The sequence below is a fragment of the Chiloscyllium punctatum genome, chromosome 27, assembly GCF_047496795.1.
Source record: "Chiloscyllium punctatum isolate Juve2018m chromosome 27, sChiPun1.3, whole genome shotgun sequence".
NCBI lineage: Eukaryota > Metazoa > Chordata > Chondrichthyes > Orectolobiformes > Hemiscylliidae > Chiloscyllium > Chiloscyllium punctatum.
The window spans coordinates 2,896,356-2,922,772 of record NC_092765.1 but is presented as its reverse complement, the minus strand read 5'-3'; the positions used below and the strand labels follow the sequence as shown (position 1 = coordinate 2,922,772).

The window sequence follows — 26,417 nt, the reverse complement described above, 5'->3', positions numbered from 1 at the left end:
TAGCAATGAAGAGAGGCCGAATAAGCTGGAGTTGTTTCCTTTAGAGCAGAGAAGGTGGGGGGAGGGGGGACTTGTTTGACATGTATGAGATTGTAAAATGCGTGGAAATGGTGGATATAAAGCAGCTGTTCCGCTTAGTTGAAGGGTTAATTATGAGAGAGCAGAATTTTAATGTGAAAAGCAGGAGATTGAGAGGGGATTTGAGGAAAGATTTTTTCAGCCTGAGGATGGTGGGGATCAGGAGTGCACTGCCTGGGAGGGCAGTAGAAGTGGGAAACTTCACAACCTTTAAAGAGTAGTTGGATGAGCCACTTGAAATGTGATAACATGCAGGCTATGGGCCAAGTGCTGGAAACTAGAATTAATGTAGATAGGACAGTGCAGACTCAATGGACCAAAGAACCTCTTGTCTCCTATATGACTCCATGAGGACAGTTATTAAAGAAGATGGCATCCTGAGGTATATTCAAAACTCAGAATGTTATAATGGACTTATGGAATTCGTTAGTTAAGTCACAGTTGAAGTACTGTGTTCAGTCCTGGGATATAAAGATATAAAGAGAGATGGTGAGAGTAGCCTTGCTGTGGGTGGTGAAAATGGGTTCTGTCTGATTCCAGAATGTCAAGTAGATTCCCCAGCTCCCTGCTCAATGAGCTGTAGCAGCTATTGGCCAGACTCCAGAAACACTTTGGCAAGGAATTTGAAGTCTTTGGCAAAAATGCAAAAATTCATAGGGAAGGTAAATTATACAAGATTTCCAAAACTGGAATAAATAATGCTGAAAGTGACACAAAGAAATCCTTCAAAGTTCAATGAAATGTGAATGACATTGACTTAGTAAAACAGGTTGGGTCCAATTTCCTGGCATGACCTCATCTTCAGTGGCTGGGGAGTATGCAGACTAGGGTGGATCCCTTAAATTACATCATGCAGTGTGTGACTTGATTGAATGCCTGCAGAATGGATTTCTATAGATTCCAAAAATGATGCCTTGAGTACTTGCAACATCAACTGAGTCTCATTAAATTTACAGTAGTCTTTGAAATATCTGCAGCAGAAATGGGGGCTCAGTGGTTTACTTTACTGCTTCACAGCACCAGGGACCTGGGTTTGATTCCAGCTTCAGGCGACTGTGTGGAGTTTGTACGCTCACCCCATGTCTGCATGGGTTTCCTCTAGGTGTTCCAGTTTCCTCCCACAATCCAAAGATGTGCAGGTTAGGTGAATCGGCTGTGCTAAATTGCCCATAGTGTAGGTTATTAGTCACGAGTAAATATTGGGTAGGGGAATGGGCCCTCTGGCCCAACAAGTCCACACGACCCTCCGAAGAGTAACCCACCCAGACCTTTTCCCCTACATTTAACCCCTGACTAATGCACCCAACCTACACATCCCTGAACACTGTTGACAATTTAGCACAGCCAATTCACCTGACCTGCACATCTTTGGATTGTGAGAGGAAACAGGAGCACCTGGAATTGGGCAACTGTCTGGCACTGGGTCCCTGGCATTGTGAGGCAGCAGTGCTCATCATGGAGCCACTGTGCCACTCCTTTGAAGAATAACCCACCCGGTCTGTGTGAGTTATTCTTCAGAGGTCAGTGTGGACTTGTTGGGCCGAAGGGCCTGTTTCCACACTTTAGGGATTCTCAAAAAAAATCAATAAATAACTTTGATTAAGATGCCAAGTACTGGACAATTCCAAAAGAGAAAATCCTGGAAAATCTCAGCAGGTCTGGCAGCATCTGTAAGGAGAGAAACGAGCTGACGTTTCAAGTCTAACTGACCCTTTGTCAAAGCTAAAAAAGAGGGAGAAATAGGGAGGTATTTATACTAGGCTGAGAGAAGGTGAGTCATGGCTGCAGAAGCAAAGGTAGCAATAAAGATGTGATAATGACAGTGCATAGAGAGATTATAGGGAGATTAGGAGCTGTGAATGACTGGCAATTCCATTTTCTGAACTCAGCTACGGTACTAATGGCTCTAATGGTTCTTGTCTTTCGAGAAAGGGCAATATCTGTTTGATGCTTTATTTGTGCAAATGTTAGGGGCTCAACAGATTTGGTCACAGTTGTCATGCCCTCAATGGTTTCATAACCTGGTGGCACTGACTTTACATTGTGATATGGAAGGTCTGGATGGTGGGGTTCCAACATCTTTGGCAATTTGATACTCAATGTTCAACTGAGGAGCTATCTCAGTGCGTAAGGAAAGTCAAAGCAAAAGAAAATAAATTGACGATCACTTCAGTCAACTTTGTGCTTTGAATTACAAGTTAAACACAGCTGAAACCTATTTGAGATTTTTACTTCTCAGATGTCACTATGTCTACTACAGGAATACGCATAATGCTTGGCATCCAAAGTTGAGAGTCAGAGTAAACCAGTCAGGTTCAAAATTAATGGGTTACTATCGAGTGTCAAAGTCAAGGGATCAAATTTGCACTTAATCTCATTATTTAACATTTGCATATATTCAGGAGTCATTAGCTATCAAGCAGGACTATCACAGGGAGATGGGTCTGGCATCAGTGTGTAGGGTGTGAAATGTGTTGGAGTGTGTTCCAGTGAGGATTTCAGAAAGATAGGTGGATTTGTTTTTGAGACCCTGTGCCAATCCAGTATTTCTTTAGCTGTCAGCTTAGTGGTGTTTTTTGAGGGGGATGATCTTTCTGGTGAACATCAGGAGATTCAATGTTTTCTCACACAAGAAGCTGAATTGGTCTCAATGTCCCAGAATCCTCAATACTTCTCAGAGAAGGCATTCTCCTCTGGTTGAGAGGTAATTGCTGAGCCAGGTTTTGCAGCACCACCCCGCTGTTGGGTAGACCACAGTGAGCGAAGCCGTATTGGCTTTGAGACCCCAGCTGATAGATCTCCAGTTCATTCTCAGAGAAGCAGAAAAAGGAATCAAAAATATGAAGTGACTGACACATAAGAATCCAGCTCAGTTCAGTGGAGGGTAGTACAATTACAGCATTTAAAAGGCATCTGGATGGGTATATGAATAGGAAGGGTTTAGAGGGATATGGGCCAAGTGCTGGAAAATGAGACTAGATTAGGTTAGGATATCTGGTTGCCATGAACAAGCTGGACGGAGGGTCTGTTTCCATGATGGACATCTCAATGACTCTAATTAGCTGAACCCTGTTCCAGACCAACATCATTGAAGAATGGGTACCACCCAGTGAAATTGGTAATCAGAAGGAGGTGAAAAACAGATGTGTCAGTTTTAGAACACTACCTCAGGTGAAATATAGCATCTCAATACAGTGAGAAGGTCAAGTAACTCGTGAAATGTACAAAAGCAGCAGAGGGGGGTATAACACTAGATATTGGTCTGAAACTTCTGTCAATCTTGAAGATGGAGCAGAACACCTGGTTCAGGGACAGGAGGCTAAGGTCCTCAGATAAACAGAACAACTGAGATCCAATATCACCAATGCACTGAAAGGACATTGGGAAACAAAAGGAAGGCATTGTTTTACTCAAGTCAAGACATGAGGCTGAGTCTGATGGTCACAGGGTATGGGACATCTGTACATATACTACATCAGCCAGAGCTCAGAGTGATACAACTTATTCCAGACATGATCCAGTATTGTCACTGTAATGTTGAATACAAGTGAACAAGATTAGCCTATCCAGTCAGAATCCCAGATTGTCCATATCCCATAGTCAAGACAATGAGTGGGAGAGAATGATAATAATTATGTTAATAATGACATTGATGAGTGAAAGACTCTGTAAATAAGGTTATGGATTTAAAAGTAAAAGTTGACTATTGAAATAATGTAGATCGGTAGCAAGAAAGGCAGCAAAAGAGAGAGGACTGACATGACACTAGAGGGCTGTAATTGATAATCTGCAATGTGCAAATGTCGGTAACAGAGTGTTATTCACCATCCTGACTTGGAAATGTATCGCTGTTCCTTCAGTGTAACTTGGTCAAAATCCAAGAACTCCCACTCTAACAACATTGTGGGTATCCCCTCACCAACAGTTCAAGAAGGCAGCTCACTACTACCTTCTAGAGGGTAATTAGGAACAGGCAAAAAATGTTGGCCCAGCCAGAGACACCCCATACTGTGAATGAATTAAAAAAACACTGAGTGAGTGAGTGTGTACGTGCATTTGAGAGATAGAGATAGAGAGATAAAGAAAGAGAGAAATGGTGTCTCTCTCTCTCTCACACACACACACACACATTCACACTCACACAGACACACATTCACACACACACACACTCACACAGTTTCAAGACAGGAAACTGATTCAAATTCATTTTTCCAAATTGTATATCCCCAATCACACTTTTCAAACTTGTTGCACTGACAGAAATCTGTTGCCAATCAGAAAGGGGCTGTTTGTTTGGAAGAATGGACTCTGAGGGGAGATTTAATCAAGCTCCATAAAATCTGAGCAGCTGAGATAATAAGCAGCCATGGTTAAAGTGGACAGGGAGGAATGCAGTGGACAGGAAGCAATCTTTTCCTTGAGAGAGAGGTCAATAACTAATAGATTTGGAATAATTAGTGGAAAGATTAAAGAGAAGTTGAGAAGGGATTGTTTATGGAGCATGGGATGATAGGTCGGTGGAGGTGGAGGTCATGTCTCAATTATCAGTGCCTGAGGCTCTAAGGGGTTCAGTATACGTGGGTGAGGAGTTGGGGAGGGGGGCAAGTACAGTGCTCAGGACGGGACTGGGACAGCTATACGTCTGGTGACAGAAGGGCAGCTGTGCCAGAAACAGGGCCCATGGTATAGGCAGAAACTTTGCCAACATTAGAAATGCCTCAATATCTGTTCAAAGTTCACCTTATTAAATTCCCCTTATCACTTTATATATCTCAGTCAGATCCACCCTCATTTTCCTGAACTCCAGTGAATATAAGCTCAAACTCTTCAACTGCTCCTGGTCCGACAGCCTTTTCATCCCTGGAATCAATCTGGTGACCGCTTCCCCCCACCCCCCACTTCCCTGCTCTGAACTGCTTCCAGTGCCACCATATCCTTCCTCAAGTAAGGAGACCAGAACTGGACACAATACTCCAGGTTTGGTCTCACCAATACTTTTGTACAATTGCAACAACACTTCTTTACTTTTATACTCCAGTTCTTTTGCAATAAATGCCAGGATTCCATTTACCTTTCTCATTATGGAATAATCTTGAACAACTGGTTATAGATCGAGAGAGTGAGAAGAGGTAGGTTCAGAACTGAGATGGGGAGAAAGTAATTCACTCAGAAGGTTGTGAATCTGTGGAACTCGCTGCCCCAGAAAGCAGTGGAGGCAGATTCAAGAAGGAAATAGCTATGTTTCTGACGAAAGGCAGGAAAAAAAAGACTATGGGGAGCAGGCAGGGGATGGAGTTGAGACCAGGATAAGATCAGCCATGGTGATGTGAAATGGTGGAGCACGCTTGGTGGGCTGAATTTGCCTATTCCTGCTCCTCGTTTCCATGTCCTTATGTTTCTGAATAAAGAGAAACCTTCCCCCACAGTCAGTGGTCAGGATCTGGAATGCACTGCCTGAGAAAAGAAATGGTAGAGGCAGCTTTGATGGAAGCTTTCAAAAGGAAATTAGGTCACTATTAAAAAAAAAAGGAATAATGTGCAGCATTACAGGCAAAAGGTGACTGAATAGGACAGTCATTTTGCTCATTCAGAGAGCTAGTGCAGGCTGGATGGGTTGCGTGGCCTCATTCTGCACAGTAACTATTCCCTGATACCTTTGTCCGAAGTACCTTACAGTATACATATTGGCTGGAAGCCCCAAGGATTAAACCACTTACCACGATAGGAAATAAAAGGATGGTTTCATCTTTATGGGTAACAAATGGGTGATGTATCATTCTTGCCTTGCATGTGCCAGCCTTGTAATTAAACATTTTAAAGTGTGTTGGGCTGCTGGATTGAGTTAGTTCTTGTGCTGGGAACAAACCACAGGGGGAAATAACACAAAGCAGCGCTCGCTTATCCCAGGGATCTGTTCTAACTGTAGCACTGTGTGCACATTCACACCCACCATACTGAGGAAATTGTAGCAAATCAGAAGCCTGCACATATTATATCAAGTAAAATGCATGTTTCTCAATAGCCCCCTTCCTCACTTCTTTCACTAACTGAAGTTGCCAAAAAAAAAGTGATTTTGTCAGCTTGAGTCACTGGGTGATGATGAGGAGCAGGAAACCTGGCTGATTATGCTTTGCTCTGCCCAGGGATGCTGAGCCACACGGCTGTCACTGCCTTGGTTATGATCAGCTGGCTCGATGCAGACAAAGAATCAAGCAGGATATCTTTAGCTCAGTGATTCCGGAGACCGTCTTCACCATTAAACCATTGGCACTATCCTCATAAATAACTCTCAAAATGGCCTTTTATTAAATCCCAATTCTGCTGGTTATGAAGATAATTTAAAATGGTACTCCTAAATTGTTACATATGTGGGTCCTGCAACACAACTTCATTTATCTCTTTCCAGCGAGAAAAGAGATTATGCAAATTACACATATTTGCCTCATTTGCAGCATTATGCATTCACATACTAATGAGGCTTGTGGCAGTTTGAAATCTGCACAGTAAACCCTTCTTGTCTAATTCCATGCAGACAGCTCCCTCTGCACAGAAAACCCATTGCTTGTGCCTCTCTATACAGCACTGGACTGCACTACTAAGACTCTCAGCCCACATGCTGGTCTGCTCAGTTTTTGCTGCTGTCCAATAGCATGAGTGGCTAACTCCACCCACTCATCTCTCCTTCAGCTTCATTCTAGCACAAGAAAAGCATCAAAGCAACATCTGATGTGGAAAAGACATTGTATCTTGGGCTTGGCCAGCTCTTAGATTGTCAATGTGGAATTTGGGCTAGAGATCATAATCACACAAAAAAATTGCAGAACATCTGACTTTACCCTCACACAGTTATATACAAATATTTTCAAATATTAATATAATGTCGTGAACCACCATTGTGTTGTTGTTTTCTGTAATAGAGTGCCTTAATCTCTGAACAGCATGAATATATATTGTACAGACTTGTTAATTTTATTAAGAAATAAATACCAAAGTTATATTTTTAAAATGTAGAATCTTTTTTCATTTAAAAGTTCTTAGTTTACTTAGTAGTCATAGGACTGTCTATAATTTGATCAAATGTTATACAGTATCAATGATTAGCACTGATCATAGACTGTAGTCACCTTCTCCAGGGGACAATTAGGAAATGAATTAGGTGCGAGCCAGTGATGCCCACACCCTGTAAAGGAGCACACACACCTGCATTTGACAGGGTGGTACAGTCCAAAGATGTGCAGGTTGGGGTGGATTGGCTGTGGGAAACGAAGGGTTATGGGATGGGTAGGGGGAGTGAGTCTGGGTGGCTTTTTCAGAGGGTCAGTGTGGACTCGATGAACCAAATGGTGTACTGTCACAGGGATGCTATGATTCTACAATTTGAACCTCATTGCCACTGGAATCCAAATGCAGCCCGAGAAGATTGAGGGATCTGATCTTAAGGCCACAGGCAGATCAGCCACGATCTTAAGGGAGTGGGGCTGAACAGACAACTCCTTCCCCTCAGCCCATGTTCTCCTGCCCAGAGGAGAGGAGATGGGCCCTGTGAAGGAGCAGTGAGGAGGGGTCAGATTGTTATCCTCATTGCTGCAGAGGCTATGACTGTGGAGGTGTAGAGTCATACAGCACGGAAACAGAGATAGATAGTTTCTTGATTAGTAAGGGGATCAAGGATTACTGGGAGAATGAAGTTGTGGATGTAGGTTTGCTCGTTGAGCTGGAAGGTTCATTTTCAGATGTTTCATCACCATACAAGGTAATATCAACCGGGTGAAGCTTCATCCAGAGGTTCTCTGAAGATGTTACCTAGTATGGTGATGAAACATCTGAAAATGAACCTTCCAGCTCAGCAAGCAAACCTACATCCAGAACCTCAACCTGAGCTACAAATCTTCCCAAAACTCATTAAGAATGAAGATAAGAAACATATCAGCCATGATCGAATGGCAGAGCAGAATCGATGAACTGAAAGACCTAATTCTACTCCAGTATCTTAAGGTCTCATGGACTTCAGTCTTCATTCATTTAGCAATTCACATAATCTTAATATTCAAAGACAAAAGGAGATTGAATTTTCCAACCCTCCCATTAATTGTCAAAGGTGATGGAAAACCAGTTGCTGGATTTTGGAGTGATAATGATTGCAGCAATGCAGAATATTACATTATTGTAAAAGACAGATTGCCCACTACTTTCCTAAGCAATGCGCTTGGCTCCCTGCATTCTGAACCAAGCCCTCAATGTCAGTGATGGGGAGGATCTGTTCCGACTTCTTCAGAATGATTTCAGAATGTATTGTGACTCATGGCCACTTTCATTCATTGAGTTTCATTTGATCTGAGAAAACTAATGGAATGATTTAAACTTCAGAGTGCACTCTATTGATATGCTTTACAGAAACACAGAGGACATTTTATCTGGAGGTGATAACGCTTCATGATAAAAGAAAACTAAATAAGGCAGAGCAGTGCCAAAAACTAGAGGGCAGCAGGCAGCTTGGGTTTTGCCAGGGTCACTCAGTTCCTGACCTCATTACAGCCTTCATCCACACATTGACAAAAGAACTGAATTCCAGAGGTGACCTGAGAGTGACTACCCTTGACATCAAAGCCATATTTAACTGAGTATGGCATCAAGCAGCCCTAGTAAAGTTGGGAATTGGGAATTGAGAGTATGCTTCGATGTCAGCTATAATGGAGTACTAATCAATTGTTTAGGTTGGTCATCTCCAACAACACTCAAGAAGCTTGGCATCTTCCAGGACAAAGCAGCCTGTTTCATTGATATGTTATCCACCACCTTCAACATTCACTCCTTTCATCATTGACACACAGTGTCAGCGGTATATGCAATCGACAAGATGCACAACAGTAACTCAGTCAGGCTTCTTCAGCAGTACCTTCCGAATCTGGAACCTCTACCACCTGGAAAGACCAGGGCAGCAGCGCCACCTGTAGGTTCCCCTCGAAGTCACTCATCATCATGATCTGGAAAGATATCACCACACCTTCAGCGTTGATTTGGTTTATTGTTGTCACATACCAAGCTACAGTGAAAGGAATTGTTGTGTGTGCAAATCATACCTTACAGAAATAGAACAGTTGCAGAATAGAGTGTTACAGCTACTGAGAAGGTGAAGAGAAAGATCAACTCTAACATAAGAGAGGTTCAGAAGTATAATAACAGCTGGGAAGAAGCTGTTCTTAAATCGGTTAGTACATGTTTTCAAAGTTTTGTAACTTTTGCATGATGGAAGTGTTTGGAAGAGATTATAACAGGGGTCAGAGGGGTCTTTGATTATGTTGGTTGCTTTCTCAATGCAGCAGGAAGTGTAAGCAGAGTCATTGGAAAGAAGGCTGGTTTGTGTGATGGATTGGAATGCATTCACATCTCACTGTAATTTCTTGCGGTCTTGGGCAAAGCAGTTACCATACTGAGCTGTGATGCATCCAGATAGGATCCTTTCTATGATGTATCTGTACAAATTGGTAAGACTCATTATGGACATGCCGAATTTCCATAGCCTCCTAAGGTGTGCTTTCTTGACTATAGTGTCGAAGTGAATGGGCCAGGACAGATTGTTGGTGATAATTGCTCTGAGAAACTTGATGCCCTTGACCATCTCCACCTTGGCCCCATTGATACAGACAGGGGTGTGTCGTCCACTCAACTTCCTGAAGTCAGCTCCTTCATTTTGCTGACATTGAGGGAGAGGGTGTTATCTTTACACCATGCTACTGAGCACTCTCTCCTGTACTCTGTCTTGTTGTTGTTTAAAATCCAACCCACTACAGTGGCGTCATCAGCAAATCTGTAAATGGAGTTAGAGCTGAATTTGACCACACAGTCATGAGTGTACAAGGAGTATAATAAGGGCTGAGTACATAGCTTTGTAGGGTACTGGTGTTGAGGATTACTGTGGAGGAGATGCTGTGGCGATCCTTACTAATTATGGCCTGTGGGTCAAGAAATCAAGGATCCAGTTGCAGAGGGTGGAGCAGAGTCCTAGGACTTGGAGTTTGGAGATGAGTTTGTTTGGAGTTATGATGTTAAAGGTGTTATGGATCAGAATCCTGGAATTCCCTATCTAGCCACATTGTGGGTGTCCCTGTGCCTCAACAACTTTAGCATTTCAAGATAGCTAAGCAGGAAGCTGGGAGAACACAGCAAGGCAGGCCGCGTCAGGAGGGACAGGCAGGAGGCTGGGGGAACACAGCAAGGCAGGGGGGATCAGGAGGGACAGGCAGGAGGCTGGGGGAACACAGCAAGGCAGGCAGCATCAGGAGGGACAGGCAGGAGGCTGGGGGAACACAGCAAGGCAGGCAGCATCAGGAGGGACAGGCAGGAGGCTGGGGGAACACAGCAAGGCAGGGGGGATCAGGAGGGACAGGCAGGAGGCTGGGGGAACACAGCAAGGCAGGGGGGATCAGGAGGGACAGGCAGGAGGCTGGGGGGACACAGCAAGGCAGGGGGGATCAGGAGGGACAGGCAGGAGGCTGGGGGAACACAGCAAGGCAGGGGGGATCAGGAGGGACAGGCAGGAGGCTGGGGGGACACAGCAAGGCAGGGGGGATCAGGAGGGACAGGCAGGAGGCTGGGGGGACACAGCAAGGCAGGCAGCATCAGGAGGGACAGGCAGGAGGCTGGGAGAACACAGCAAGGCAGGCAGCATCAGGAGGGACAGGCAGGAGGCTGGGGGAACACAGCAAGGCAGGCAGCATCAGGAGGGACAGGCAGGAGGCTGGGGGAACACAGCAAGGCAGGCAGCATCAGGAGGGACAGGCAGGAGGCTGGGAGAACACAGCAAGGCAGGCAGCATCAGGAGGGACAGGCAGGAGGCTGGGGGAACACAGCAAGGCAGGCAGCGTCAGGAGGGACAGGCAGGAGGCTGGGAGAACACAGCAAGGCAGGCAGCATCAGGAGGGACAGGCAGGAGGCTGGGAGAACACAGCAAGGCAGGCAGCATCAGGAGGGACAGGCAGGAGGCTGGGGGGACCCAGCAGGCCAGGCAGCATCAGGAGGGACAGGCAGGAGGCTGGAGGAACACAGCAAGGCAGGCAGCATCAGGAGGGACAGGCAGGAGGCTGGGAGAACACAGCAAGGCAGGCAGCATCAGGAGGGACAGGCAGGAGGCTGGGAGAACACAGCAAGGCAGGCAGCATCAGGAGGGACAGGCAGGAGGCTGGGGGGACCCAGCAGGCCAGGCAGCATCAGGAGGGACAGGCAGGAGGCTGGGAGAACACAGCAAGGCAGGCAGCATCAGGAGGGACAGGCAGGAGGCTGGGAGAACACAGCAAGGCAGGCAGCATCAGGAGGGACAGGCAGGAGGCTGGGGGGACCCAGCAGGCCAGGCAGCATCAGGAGGGACAGGCAGGAGGCTGGGGGAACACAGCAGGCCAGGCAGCATCAGGAGGGACAGGCAGGAGGCTGGGAGAACACAGCAAGGCAGGCAGCATCAGGAGTTGGAGATATCAACATTTTGGGTATAATTTTTCTTCAGGACCTGAGACCTGGAGAAGGGCTACACCCAAAACATCAACTTCTCCACCTCCTGATGCTGCCTGCCTTGCTGTGTTCTCCCAGCCTCCTGCCTGTCCCTCCTGATGCTGCCTGCCTTGCTGTGTTCCTCCAGCCTCCTGCCTGTCCCTCCTGATGCTGCCTGGCCTGCTGTGTTCTTCCAGCCTCCTGCCTGTCCCTCCTGATGCTGCCTGCCTTGCTGTGTCCCCCCAGCCTCCTGCCTGTCCCTCCTGATGCCGCCTGCCTTGCTGTGTTCTTCCAGCCTCCTGCCTGTCCCTCCTGATGCTGCCTGGCCTGCTGGGTCCCCCAGCCTCCTGCCTGTCCCTCCTGCTGCTGCCTGGCCTGCTGGGTCCCCCCAGCCTCCTGCCTGTCCCTCCTGATGCTGCCTGGCTTGCTGGGTTCCCCCAGCCTCCTGCCTGTCCCTCCTGATGCTGCCTGGCCTGCTGGGTCCCCCCAGCCTCCTGCCTGTCCCTCCTGCTGCTGCCTGGCCTGCTGGGTCCCCCCAGCCTCCTGCCTGTCCCTCCTGATGCTGCCTGGCCTGCTGTGTTCTTCCAGCCTCCTGCCTGTCCCTCCTGATGCTGCCTGGCCTGCTGGGTCCCCCCAGCCTCCTGCCTGTCCCTCCTGATGCTGCCTGGCTTGCTGGGTTCCCCCAGCCTCCTGCCTGTCCCTCCTGATGCTGCCTGCCTTGCTGTGTTCCCCCAGCCTCCTGCCTGTCCCTCCTGATGCTGCCTGCCTTGCTGTGTCCCCCCAGCCTCCTGCCTGTCCCTCCTGATGCCGCCTGGCCTGCTGTGTCCCCCCAGCCTCCTGCCTGTCCCTCCTGATGCTGCCTGGCTTGCTGGGTCCCCCCAGCCTCCTGCCTGTCCCTCCTGATGCTGCCTGGCTTGCTGGGTTCCCCCCGCCTTCTGTTTGTCTGTCTTGGATTCCAGCATTTGCAGTTTTTTGTCTCAGCAATAAGCGGGAAAGTTTTGTTTATTTACGAGAAAATTAACACAGAATTTTCTTTGATTCCTTTGAAAATGATGATTTTAATGAATTACTTTAGTCTCAGAATATGTGAACTTCTTTGAGTTTAAACTGAGAAAAGCTATTTCTCTGATATTAGATTAGTTTAATCACACCTGTTAGTTCCACAATTGTCTTTCATCATCATTAAGATAATTTTAGATATGTAAATCTAAGTCCCATATTGCAGCCTTTTGTTCATTTGTTCATGGAATTGGGCATTGGTGATTTGGCCAACATTGATTACTTGTTCCTAGTTGCCCTAGAGAACATGGCGGTGTGTTGCCTTCTTGAACTCCTTCAGACCATGTACTGTAGGCATACTCACAACGCTGTTAAGAAGGGAGTTACAGGATTTTGACCCAGGCACAGTGAAGGAACAGCTTTATATTTCCAAGTCAGGATGCTGAGTGGCTTGGGGCAGGGGAGAGGGGGAGCTTGGGTGACGTTCCCATGTATCTGCTGCCCTTGTCTTCAAGTGATTTAGGTTAAGTATAACAGTAAATATTTTCTAACCTCCAATACAATCAGACTTTAAGTGAAAAACAGCACGTATTGTCAGAAGCACATTTAAAATAGCTACACTGTCTCAGGATGGTGAAGAGAAGGGAAATAATGAGCCAGGTCCCAAAATAACAAAACAAAATCTGCTTTCTAAGTTACGAAAAAACAATCAATCCATCATTGTTAAGTCAGGCTTTGTGACCAAAGCACATAATAAGTAAACCTCAATAATGACTATAGTCCCATAAATGTGGGCAAATGGCATGAGAACTGATTGATATAATCTGTTGTTGACATCAACTTTGTGTCTGTAAATCTTCCTCCTGTTTATGAATTGGATGCATAGAAGAGAGGTGCTTACTTAACATTGTAATTATCTGACAGAATGAAAGATGACAATTTTAACCTCCTTTTATGAACCCTACAGAAAAACCCTATTAGTTTCTATAGTAACTGTGTGGTGTTAAAAATCAACTGTATCTACTGGTGAAGCAGTCAGGGTCTTAGAGGATGACAGAGGATTCAAATTTACTTGAATAAAACACCCTGTTTGCATTATGAGAATGGAAATAATTCTGATCAGTTACTGCATCCAACCTCTCTGTTCTCTGTATTTGGATGCTGAAAAGTTGATTTAGATGAAGCAATGTTAACCTTCTACATAATCATGTGTAAACTAAACACCATCAACATTAGATGGCGTACCGATATGTATGCTACACATGTACACATACATATAAAGGTATTCTTGCTATAGATTTTCCAAATGTCCATAAGAGTTTGTTAGCATCTGATGCAAATGTTCAGTCTTCACATGAACAAGTGGTATAGGAAGTCAAAATGGTATAGGAACATATTTTCTAGTTGAAGTAGATCTGAAATCATCAGGACTGGGAACAATTGATCAATTAAGATTAAAGCTGGAATTGGAGTACACAATTAAAGGCTCCATAGAAAAGTATCAATGTAGCCATCAAGGCCACATTACGTGCAATTCCAGAGACCAATGACCACACCTTCACCCCAAATTCTGACAAATTCAAAAAGGCTGTGAAGGTTCAGATGAATGCAATCCAAACATAGATGCTGAGTGCCCACCCAGATTGATGCTCAGAGGATAGATAAATTTACCATTTATTGGTTACTTGTTTGTTTATATCATAGCTATCAGTAAGATAAATATTTCCCGAGGAGCTAAACTGTTATCATTGACCTGGCAGCTTCCAGGTATGTTTTCATTTTACAATCAAAGCAGGATCTTTGTTGTAACACCAGCTTTTTAAAAATTCCTATCTGCCATTCATTACAACACAGAAGTCTGCAATCTTCAAGTACAGAATGACTTTGCTCAGATACACGTTTAAGAGCCAGGATATTCTGAGCGCATAATAGTCCAAACTGTGGCCAAACCACATCCAAGATATAATTGCCTGGACTAAGACGTCAATCCTGACCTCATCACTGTAACACTGGATCAGTTTGGATTGGCCATCAATAGCACATTGATTGTATTACTGGTCTGCTAATTGTTATGAAGTTGGAGGTGTGTACTGTACCTTTAAGAGAGAGAAAATGCTGTTCGGAACTGAGAGCTTACAAGCACCTGTGTATATGACTAGATGGCAGTCCCAGAGTGTACTGGAAAATTGAAAATATGTAACATTTGACTGCGAAAATGGATACCTGAGGTTTGGTTGCTGATTTGACAACATTTCAAATTTAACCAGTTTAAATTATGCCCCAAGGTACTAAAATCCAATGGAGTTTGAATTTACTGTTTTGCCAACCTTGAATCAATGAGATGATCTGATGTTGGGCTGTATAAGAATACAGACATTTTAAAAATTGGTCAGAGAGCAACTGCCATAGAGAGAAAAACTCTGGAGAGCTAATTGCTAATCTAACATCTTGCTCTCAAAGGAAATGAGAAAACACTTTCTATCAAAGGTACCTTTTCATGTGAAACATATCAACAGTAAAAAGAAAAAAGACAACCCAGGGAGATCTGCAGCCAGAAGGCTGAAGACACAGAAGACAGAGACTGTGTGGTTTTGAAATTAAATTGACGTAATTTTAATAAGTGTCTTATTGGAACAGCATATTGTTACAGAGCTGGAAGCAGATAGTAATCAGTTAAAAGAAAAGGGGCTTATATTTGTGGATATTTTTTGATTAATGTTCACTTTTACAGTTAGAAAATAAATTGATGTTATTTTCTTTAACTAGTGGAAATTGGGAGTTCTCTGTCACTAATTTTAACAGATTACGAGCCGAGGCGAACTTTTCTGGGTGTTAGGTTTAATTAACAGAAAAGGTCCACCTCTATGTCATAACATAATCCAGCCACCTGAACTAATGTTCTGGGGCTCAAATCCCACCATGACCACAGGTGAAATTTATAAAATAAATCTGGAATTAGAATGCTGCAGGAGCATTCGTGCCCATGAAACTATTAGAATTGCTGTGAGGAATCTCATCATGTCCTTCAGAAGAGGAAATCTGTCTTCCTTGCCTGGTCTGACCTACATGATCCAGACCCACAGCAATTTGGTTGCCTCTTAACTGCCAATTGAAATGGCCCAGCAAGATATCCAGTTATATTCAAGAAGGTGGATTCCAATCCAGTCAGGGATCAGCAGTAAATGCTGACAATGTTTATTCATTATCAGGTTGAAAGTGTCATTGACAAAGTACAGCAGAGAGCTTTGTTTCTAACTGTTTTTATTTACAAGTGTGACAGCCTGCCAACAACAAATGTATTAAGACCAAAGAATCTACCATTTGGATTTTAAAAGTGTTCCTAGTCTCTATTCTCTGACACATGCAATAATTTAATTTTTAGATTTTGCATTGGAACCGTGCAGGTTTAAGGACACAACCACTTAATGGTAAAAATCACAAGGACCACAACAGTGGGAACAACTATCAACACTGCGATGAAAATATGGCATCTGGTTAAAACAGCCACTGGCTTTCTTTGTGCTACGCAATAAGACAGGAACCCCCCCCCCCCCCACTCACATCAACCCCCCATCCTACAACATGCTTGGTCCACATTGTGTTGTGCCCACTGATACTTTGCAAGACATTTGGGCAGATTCAGTGTCAATTCCTCTCATTGGTCTTGCTGGAAGTTACTGATATCATGTGGGGAAGAATGCCCTTACAAAGACCAGGAGAAAAGTGGCTATATCTTGTTGAACAGTGCAGTTTTATTACCTGGTACTCAATAGAAAATTACATTATATCTGAGTTACATGATAGTTTTTTAAGGTTCAGTTTTTTGTGAAACCTTAAGCTACACTTAAGATGAAGAAGTTGTGCACACGTATCGATAGATTACATTCCCTGCAGAGCAGAAACAGGCTATTTGGCCCAACACGTCCACACCAACCCTCTGAAGAGTAACCCACTTTCCTCTGACTAATGTACCTAACGCAATTGGCAATTTAGCCTGGTCAATCCACCTGAAATGCATATCTTTGGATTGTGGGAGGAAACCTGAGCATCCGGAGGAAACCCACACACACGGGGAGAATGTACAAACTCCACACAGACAGTCGCCCGAGGCGGGAATCGAACCCAGGTCCCTGACGCTGCGAGGCTGCAGTGCTAACCACTGAGACACTGTACCGTCCTCCTAGGCTCCTCCCAGAAATGGTCCTTTTACATCCTTAGGGACAGAGTTTAACTTGTAATGTCACTTTCACGAACTTACAGAACATTTCTCCCCCAAGCCTTGTTCCGATTATTAAAGGTTTCATACAACTTCATATAAAATATGTAAAGTAGATTTACCAAATAGGTGTATCATTACACCAACAAGCCATTCCCCAAACCTACACAAGTCTTTGATTTTCAAATGGCTAATGCCTTGGTTGGGTTAGCTGTCTGCTGCTTTAAGATAGAACACTCAGGTTCTGATCATTGCTAAACTGAAAGCCTAGTGGATCTTTGATTTCCTAAATGCCCTTTGCAGTGATCTTTTCTGGTGTCGATGTTGCTGTTGAACATTTGTCACCTTTGGAGGATCTTTCTTTTTCTCAAATGGTGCCAGAGAAGATTGTTGGGTTTCTGAAAGAAGTCATCTTCTCCTGTTGACAGAGTAACGAGGTAACCTCGCAGCTCAACTTCCATTCTTGCAGGTTTTCATTTCAGTGACACCATTGTTTAATCAGGTTCAAACAGATAATAAAAGGTGACTGTGCTGTTTTGATATTAGTTTTTTCTAAAAGCTGGGCTGACTGTATCAAGAATCTATGACTAACTCCTGGTGGTTGCACTGTCATAAATGTCTGATGATCAAATTTTGTCAGTTTGGTTGCAGCTTGTACAATAGCTTCAAAAACCAAGAGTATCTTCTGATCTCTTAGCTAGAAAGAATTGTCACACGTTAACATAATTAACCTTGACTGGTGTATGTTTTCTCTTGGATTGAATGAACATTCTTCTGAGATCTCATATCTTTCTCTTGTTAAATCAAATTACATTGATCATTGATGTTTGGCTTCTGAGCTTGGTTGAGGTCCTTCAACATACTATAGAATTTAAGAGCATTATTTTTCTTCTGCTCTGATGTAAGTATTGGTGTTAGCTGATGTATTGATGCCTATCTTTTAAGGCTACTCTCTTATTCCTTTGATGTTGAATGGTGTTGTGTGTGTAAAACAGGAGGCTATGCTTCCATTCTCGACAATCATTTGGTAATTGAAGATAATATGGCATTACTTGTCTCAAGTCTGAAATACATTGGATGACTGTTCACAAAACTAAATTGCTGGCAAAACAGCTGCTATTGGACCTGCTGAGTTTCTCTAGCAATTTATGTTTTTGATTCAGATCTCCAACATCTGCAGATCAGGGTTTTATTTGGATGAGCATGAACTTTTATGACCCAAGTTGTATCTGATTCAGACGAGATGTATCTTTTGTAAGTGGCATGTCATCGTATAAGTACTGTGTTGTAATGAAGATGTGTCAAAATAGTCTAAGATTTCTTTCAAACATATCAACTGTAAGATATTAACCTATGTAAGAATGCGTCATTATTCAGTGGGATCAAGGGTGGGTGTTTTTCACATTTGCACATTCTCTAGAAAGGTCCAATTTTCTTCCAAAAATATAATTTGTGTAATAAAGCTGCACAATGTTTCTGTTTGTGTTTTTCCTTTGGACTGAGTGTTCTTGTGTCAGAGTCTAAAGATTTTTTTGTGTTGGTCTATCATGTGATGCTTAAATGTTTTAATAACTTAGAAATTTGATAAGTTTTGATGATGTTCTTGAGCTAGATTGATTTTCTCTTGTTCTGTTTTGGGAATTTAGTTTCTACCACTATCTGGATTGCTCTGTCCCATGTGAGATCCTCTTTAGGTTATAAGATCAAAACTCTATATCTCAAATATAACTACCAGACCAGCCACATGAATTGGGATCACAGTATGCTACCTGTTCAAACAAACCCAGACAGATCTAGCAAATGATAATTGAAAACAATGTCAATTGGTATAGTCATGTCAGGACCTAACTTTAATTCAGGGTTTCGTTCAAATTTTAAAGGACTTTTCCTTCCCTCAAAATGGCAATTCTAATGAAGCCAGATGTCAATCTCCACAAGCCAAAGTCAACAGCCTGTCATCTCCAGAAACCTTGGTCTTCACTTGAACCAGAGGGGTACTAATATCCTGGGTGGGAAATTTGCTGGTGCTATTCGGGTGGGTTTAAACTAGCTCAGCAAGGGGACGGGAACCTGTGGTGTAGTTCCAGTGCACAGGAGGATGAGAGTAGGGAGGGCATGGACAGGATTTCACAGTCACAGGAATGCGCTGGCAGACAGCAAGTTGATTTGGATTGTGTCTACTTCAATGCCAGGAGTATCCTGAATAAGGTAGGTGAGCTTGCAGCATGGATAGGTACCTGAGACTGCGATGTTGTGGCCGTTTTGGAGACATAGATAGAGCAGGATCAGGAATGGATGTTGCCGGTTCCAGGGTTTAGATCTTTCATTTAGAACAGGCAAGGCGGTAAAAGAGGGGGAGGTGTGGCCTTGTTAGTCAAGGACAGTACAACGGTGGACTCGTCTACTGAGGTAGTGTGGGCTGAGGTTAGAAACAGGAGAGGAGAGGTCACACCGCTGGGAGCTTTTTATAGGCCTCTGCAAAGTTCCAGGGATGTGAAGGAGAGGATTGGCAAAACAATTCTGGGCAGGTGTGAAAGGAACAGGGTTATCATTTTGGGGACTTTAACTTCCCCAACATTGACTGGAAATACTACAACTCTAGTATGTTGGATCAGTTTTTGTCCAATTTGTGCAGGAGGGTTTCCTGACATAATATGTTGAAGGGCCAACAAGAGGGCAGACCACACTGGATCTGGTACTTGGTAATGAACCAGGCCAGGTGTTTGATTTAGTTGTAGGTGAGCACTTTGGAGAAAGTGACCATAATTTGGTTATATTTCATTTTGCGATAGAAAGGGATAGGTACATGTCACAGGGCAAGAGTTATAGATGGGGTAAGGGCAATTGTAATGTGATTAGGCAAGATGTAGTAGGCATAGAATGGGGTAGCAAAATGGAGGGGATGGGAACAATCAAAATGTGGAGCTGGTTTAAGCAACAGATATTGTGTGTCCTTGATAGATATGTCCCTGTCAGACAGGGAGGAAGTGAGAAGAAAAGGGAACTGTGGTTTGCCAAAGAAATTGTATTTCTTGTTAAGCGGAAGAAGGATACGTATGTGACGTTGAGGTTAGATGGTTCAGATGAGGCGATGGAGAGTTATAGATCAGCTAGGAAGGATTTAAAGAGAGAGTTAAGAAGAGCAAGGAAGGGACATGAGCAGTGTTTAGCAAATAGAATAAAGGAGAACCCTAAAGCTTTATATAGGTATGTGAGGAATAAAAGGATGACGAGGGTAGGAATAGGGCCAAAGACAGAAGTAAGAAGTTGTATGTGAACCTGTGGAGATCAGAGAGATACTAAATGAGTATTTCTTATCTGTTTTCATTTAAGTAAAAGAGAATATTGGAGAGGAGAAAACTGAGATACGGGCAATTAGACTTGAAAGGATTGAGGTTAGTAAGGGGGAGGTGTTATCAACTCTAGAAGGTGTGTCAGTAGTTAAGTCCCCTGGGCCGGATGGGATTTAGCTGAGGAATCTCTGGAAAGCTAGGGAAAAGATGGCGGTGCCTTTGGCCTTGATCTTTGAGTCGTCATTATCTACAGGTTTAGTACCAGAGGACTGGAGGATTGCAAATGTTGTGCCCTTGTTCAAGAAGGGCAGTAGAGATGACCCAGGTAATTATAGACCAGTGAGTTTTACTTACGTTGTAGGAAAAGTTTGGAAAGGATGAAACGAGTTAGGATTTATAATCATCTAGCAAGCAACAATTGGATTTCAGATAGACAACATAGTTTCATCAAGGGCGGGTCGTGTCTCACAAACCTCATTGAGTTTTTTTTGAGAAGGTGACCAAGCATGTAGATGAGGGTAGGGCAGTTGACGTGGTATACATGGACTTCAGTAAAGCCTTTGATAAGGTTCCAAATGATAAGCCATTGGAGAAAATGTGGAGACATGGGATTGAGGGTGATTTAGTAGTTTAAATTAGAAACTGACTTTCGTAAGAAGTCAGCGAGTGGTGGTTGATGGAAAATATTCAACCTGGAGTCCAGTTACTAGTGGTGTGCCAACAGGATTTGTTTTAAGACCACTGCTGTTCGTCATTTTTATGGATGACTCAGACGCAGGCATAGGTGGATGGGTTAGTAAGTTAGCAGATGACACTAAAGTCAGTGGAGTAGTGGACAGTGTGGAAGAATGTTACAGGTTGCAGGGGGACTTGGATAAACTGCAGAATTGGGCTGAGAGGTGGCAAATGGAGTTCAATGCAGCTAAATGTGAGGTGATTCACTTTGGGAAGAACAACAGGAAGGCAGAATACTGGGTGAATGGAAAGATTCTTGGTAGTGTGGATGTGCAGAGGGATCTTGGTGTCCATGTACATAGATCCCTAAAAGTTGCCACCCAGGTTGATAGTGCTGTTAAGAAGGCATATGGTGTGTTTGGTTTTATTGGTAGAGGGATTGAGTTCTAGAGCCATAATGTCAGGCTGCAACTATACTAAACACTAGTGTGCCTCACTTGGAATATTGTGTACAGTTCTGGTCGCCCCATTACAGGAAGGATGTGGAAGCATTGGAAAAGGTGCAGAGGAGATTTACCAGGATGTTGCCTGGTCTGGAGGGAAGGTCTTATGAGGAAAGGCTGTGAGACTTGGGTCTGTTCTCATTGGAGAGACGGCGGGTAAGAGGGGATTTAACAGAGACATACAAGATGATCAGAGGATTAGATAGGATGGACAGTGAAAGTCTTTTTCCTTGGATGATGATGACGGCTTGTACGAGAGGGCAAAGCTGCAAATTGAGGGGTGATAGATTTAAGACAGATGTCAGAGGCAGGTTCTTTACTCAGAGAGTGGTAAGGGCATGGAATGCTCTACCTGCTAGTGTCGTTAACTCAGCCACATTAGGGGCATTTAAACAGTCCTTGGATAAGCAAATGGATGATGATGGGATAGTGTAGGATGATGGGCTTAGATTAGTTCACACGTCAGCGCAATATAGAGGGCCAAAGGGCCTGCTCTGTGCTGTATTGTTCTATGTTCTAGATTCTAAACCTGGCAGACGAACTGAACTGACTTCCACCATCTTCTATACTTACAATCCAAGACAACCCTTTGTATTTTAAATACAAATATGATAATCGCTTACAACTGACTAAACCAACAAGTTGGGTGCCACCTGAAGTGCTTTATAGCTTTTAACATTTTTTACAAACTAGCTTAAGTCTGTCAGATAATATTTCCCTGATAGAAACATAGAAGATAGGAGGAGTAAGTCGTTCAGCCCCTCAAGCCTGCCCCATTCAGTATGATCATGGCTGATCATTGAGATCAATAACCTTATCCCACCCTTCCCCTCTCGCCTCTCGATCCCTTTACCCACAAAAGCTGTATCTACCTCCTTGAAAACACAATATTTTGACCTCAACCACATTATGTAGCAATGAATTCCACAGGCTCACACTCTCTGGGTGAAGATAATGTCTCCTCCTCTCAGTCCTAAAAGGTATACCCCTTCTCCTGAAACTGCAATCCCTGCTTTTGGACTCCTCCACCATCAGCAACATCCTTCCTGCATCTAAATCGCTCTGGTCTTGTTAGAAATTTACAGGTTTCTAGGCAAACCCCTTCATTCTCCTGAACTCCAGAGAATACAATCCAGCTTCTCTACATACATCAGTCCTGCCATCTCAGGAATCAATCTGGTAAACCTTCACTACACTCCCTCTGTAGGGAAAACATCCTTCCTCGGATAGGGAAGCCAAAACTGCACACAGTATTCTAGATGCAGCTTTACCAATGCCCTATAGAATTGCAACAAGACATCTTGGTAACTTCTGTCTGCTGAACTCAAGCAAGTCAACTTCACAACAGCTTAAGGTCTTGCGTTTGTAAGATTCACATCATCCCACGGGAAAAGCTGCTGCCCAAAAATATCATCAATCTCCAAATAGCTGGCTTAATAAGCCTTAACTATGATATAAACATCCCAGATATTTTAATAATCTCTTCAGAAAATGCACTTCTCCACTTAAGGAAATGTAGAAGAGATTCAGTTTTAACCAAACAAAAAACTTAAATGAGACAATTTACTAATTTCACAATTTTATTAACAGAAATTAACAAGTAATATCTTTTATGTGGATTGTATACTATTGTGTCAAAGTCTTATCAAACTGTTTAATACCAAATCTAATAGAATTCAGTTTGATGTTATTTATAACTACAAGGAATATCTGAGAAAAGCAAAGAATTAAAGAGGTAATAATATCTAAGAATAGAATATCCATCAGCGTTTATTGCAAAGTCTTGCCTTATATCTCTAAACATGTAAGGTATTTTCTCAGATAGGAGAAGATAACTTTTAGAGAAGTATATAAGTTCCCTACTGTATATATGAGTTCCTCAGAAGAGGAGCTGAGGCTAGGGCAGATCAGCCATGATCAGGCTGAATGGTGAGTCTGGCTTGAGAGACTGAATGACTTACTGCTCCTATGTCTCAGTCCGCAGCCATGAGGTTTAGGTAGCCTCTGAAATGATTGTGCATGTCACTCTTTGACATCAGTGGGGGCACGATCAGGGATGGGCCTTGCTATTGACACCTTCTTCCAAGAAAGAATAAAACAAAATCTTAATATATGCACTGCTTTGGAATATTCAACACTTTGTTTTCATATTATTTTGCTTTGCCTTATCACCAATTTCTTAAAATTCTTGCAATATTCATCTGTTTGTATGGATAGAGAGTGGGGGAACAGGAAGCTACAGTATCACAGGCCTGCCGCCTGTAAGCAAAAAGGGTTAGATTGTTATCATGGAGGAACTGGGATTGCTCTCCCAGCTGTTGCTGCCTTTTATCATTCTGGTGCAAAGAAACACAATTCTTCACCTCGAGTCACTGAAACACAACGTGAGCTCCAATTATTGTCTACTCGGAGGTCTAGCTCTCTTGGACTGGCATTCTGTGGGAGCTGGTTTGTTCACAGACTGGCTGCCATTAAGAGGGATTGAACTGATTGATTGTATGAGGCAGAGAGAAAAGAAAACAGGTCAGTAAAAGGTAAATTGAAATTTAAAAAATCTCAGCAGAGATGCAGTACGACTGAATGAGGAGATGATCCATTTCTAAGGCATCTTGGGATTGAGAAAAATTAGGATAGAGTTACCATTGTGTTACCATGACTACCATTAACCTTGACCCCCCACTGAAGTATGACATTTGTATTCATCTGAAAAATGATCTGTTGAAGGCATTGACACAGTAAATGGTGGATCAAATTTGCTTTATCCTTTTGTTATGAAGTCCCATTGAATGGCTTTTCTACGTTGCATATTTTACAGCTGGCATCCCTTTCACAGAGCCTATTTTTGAAACATACTTCGGTATAATTAAATTTACTGTTACCCTGAATGTGTTCATGATGAAACACAAGTGGATTCCCAATGTCTGTTTCAAAATTCTGTCATTCAAAATGCATGCATCCAATTAGCAGTCAGATTGAATATTTTATGCGTGCTGTTGCTGGAATTGTTTACAGTGATAATTATTGCAGATGGATTATCACCAATCGAAGAGAACTTCAGTTACTCATACTCCTTCGACAACATCACTGCCATTTTAAAAATAAGTCCCCACTTCTTTTCACTGCACTTGTCCTTTTAATCCTGCATGTGACATCTGATGCTGGGCTCTGTCTTCACAGACAGCAGCTCCCTAACTGCACTGTACACAAACTGCGCACATGTATGAACCTGGAGGACAGTAACTATCAATACACAGTTTGGTCATTGAGCCCCCAACACTCACTCTGCTAAACCCTGCAGCCAAGCATAAAGAGAGTCACGACAGAGTGATTCTGTTCACCTCCAGCCATTTGTTACGTCTTTAGAAGCTTCAATACGCAGCGGCTGTGTGTGTGATGGACTAAGATGGTGTCAAATTGTGCACCACCATTTGCTTCAGGATCAGAATCCACTTTCTCTCAAAGCTTCCCCTGTTTCATATCCTAAAGATGTTAGTCCTTTGCCTTTGCAATGCATGAAATAATTAGAATACATTTTCTTTTGTCAACTGACTGATGATAATGGTCTCTTGCTCTGCAATAGTTGTTATGATTTCAAAGGGAAATGAATTCAGCCAATCTTAACCCAGTCCCTTGTGGACATGTGTGCACAGTGCAAAACTGCTCTCAAATTTGCTGCTAATTAACACTAATTTAACAATTTCATGTGCAATACCATAAGGACCATGAGATAGAGTGGTGCAACATGGGAGGGTTCTTCAAAGGTCAGAGCCAAGGTTCACTGTCAGGGCAATACATGGGAGTTTAGCATCCTGTTTAATTCTGCCGTGGGAGTGTTTGATACAGTTACTGATCTAAATACAATTCTCTGGCACCATATTCTTTCACTTTAATAGGAGACACATGATCAAATTGCACAGTGCTTTTTTGAACTATTTAAATTCTTTTTTTATAGAAATGTAAAGGAAGAGGTTCATAAAAGAATTGATATAATGGAAAATATCCTACTGTGTTAATTTAATAACTTATACATATTTTAATTTTGCTGCCTCTATATCAATGATCTCAATAAAATTTATTAAGCTGCAAATATTACAAATTGGTCACATTTTGTTTTCATTATAAATGTTGCAGGAAGTGACTCTTGCCTCATGGGAAATAAACCTAATTCAAAAGATTGGAGGAAGTGAAGAGATGTTTAATATATACTACTGCAGAACAACATGCTGAGTAACTACAAGGATTGCATGATGCAATTTGAATAAATTACATACACCATATTATAGTAAGTATCTATAAACGTGAAGAGTGCAATTGCTTAGACAATTAAATATTTTCAAATGTTAAGACTTACAAAGTGTTTGAATTAACCCTTGTTATATTAATTACAGATTCCCACTTCATTTTCTGATAGATATTAGAATTTTAGTATGGAAAGGGAATAAATGAAAGGAAATTATTTAATATAGGAAGATTTCTTTCAATAGGGTAACCTGACTAAACATACCAAAGAAAGAGACAAAAAGGTGTTGAGAGGAACTTCCAGATTTGGAGTCCAGGCAGGTGAAGGTGTGTTACTGGTAATTGACAAAAGGACTGGGAAACATGAAAGAGGGTTCAAGGCAGAGAGGTCTTGGCAGATTGTAAAACCAGAAGAGATTATGGAGATAGGGAAGATAAAGCTCATGAGGGAATTGAACATATTGATTGAGAACTTTACATTAAAGGGCTTACAAGCCTATACGTTTTAGGTGATGGCATATTCTGCAGGGAGCTGGTATAGATTCAATTGGTGAAATGGCCTTGTCTGCTGTAGATTATTCCAGGTGACAGTGAATGAAAGTACATGAGTCCTGAGAGGTGGGATCTAGTGGGGTTTGAGAGAGAATCCATGGGGTTTAGGATAAGCTCAGGTTCATGGAGAGTAGAAAAACTGGAATTGAGCAGGAAGGTATTTGCATACCCAATCTGGAGGGAGCAGAGGCAAATTGTCAGATTGGCTGAGGAAAGGTTAGTGACAGTGATATCAGAGAGGTGGGAATAGACAAGCTTTGTGATGGAGACAGAAATTCAGCTCAAGGTCAGGGGGTTTGGAGACACAATCTAGTACATAGCATCCTCCAAATACACAGCATCCTCCAAATACACAGAATCCTCCAAATACACAGCTCTCAA

The 26,417-nt window shown here is 43.0% G+C and overlaps 1 long non-coding RNA gene across 4 annotated transcripts in view; it reads left to right on the top strand.

Annotated features, from left to right (window-relative positions):
- The window catches only part of LOC140453357 (uncharacterized), a 195,719-nt gene that overhangs the window by 7,365 nt on the left and 161,937 nt on the right, over positions 1-26,417 (top strand). For all 4 annotated transcript variants that reach the window (XR_011952370.1, XR_011952372.1, XR_011952371.1 and 1 more), the window contains exon 2: positions 25,377-25,527. This is a non-coding gene — a long non-coding RNA (uncharacterized lncRNA). The remainder of the gene's footprint in view (positions 1-25,376; positions 25,528-26,417) is intronic.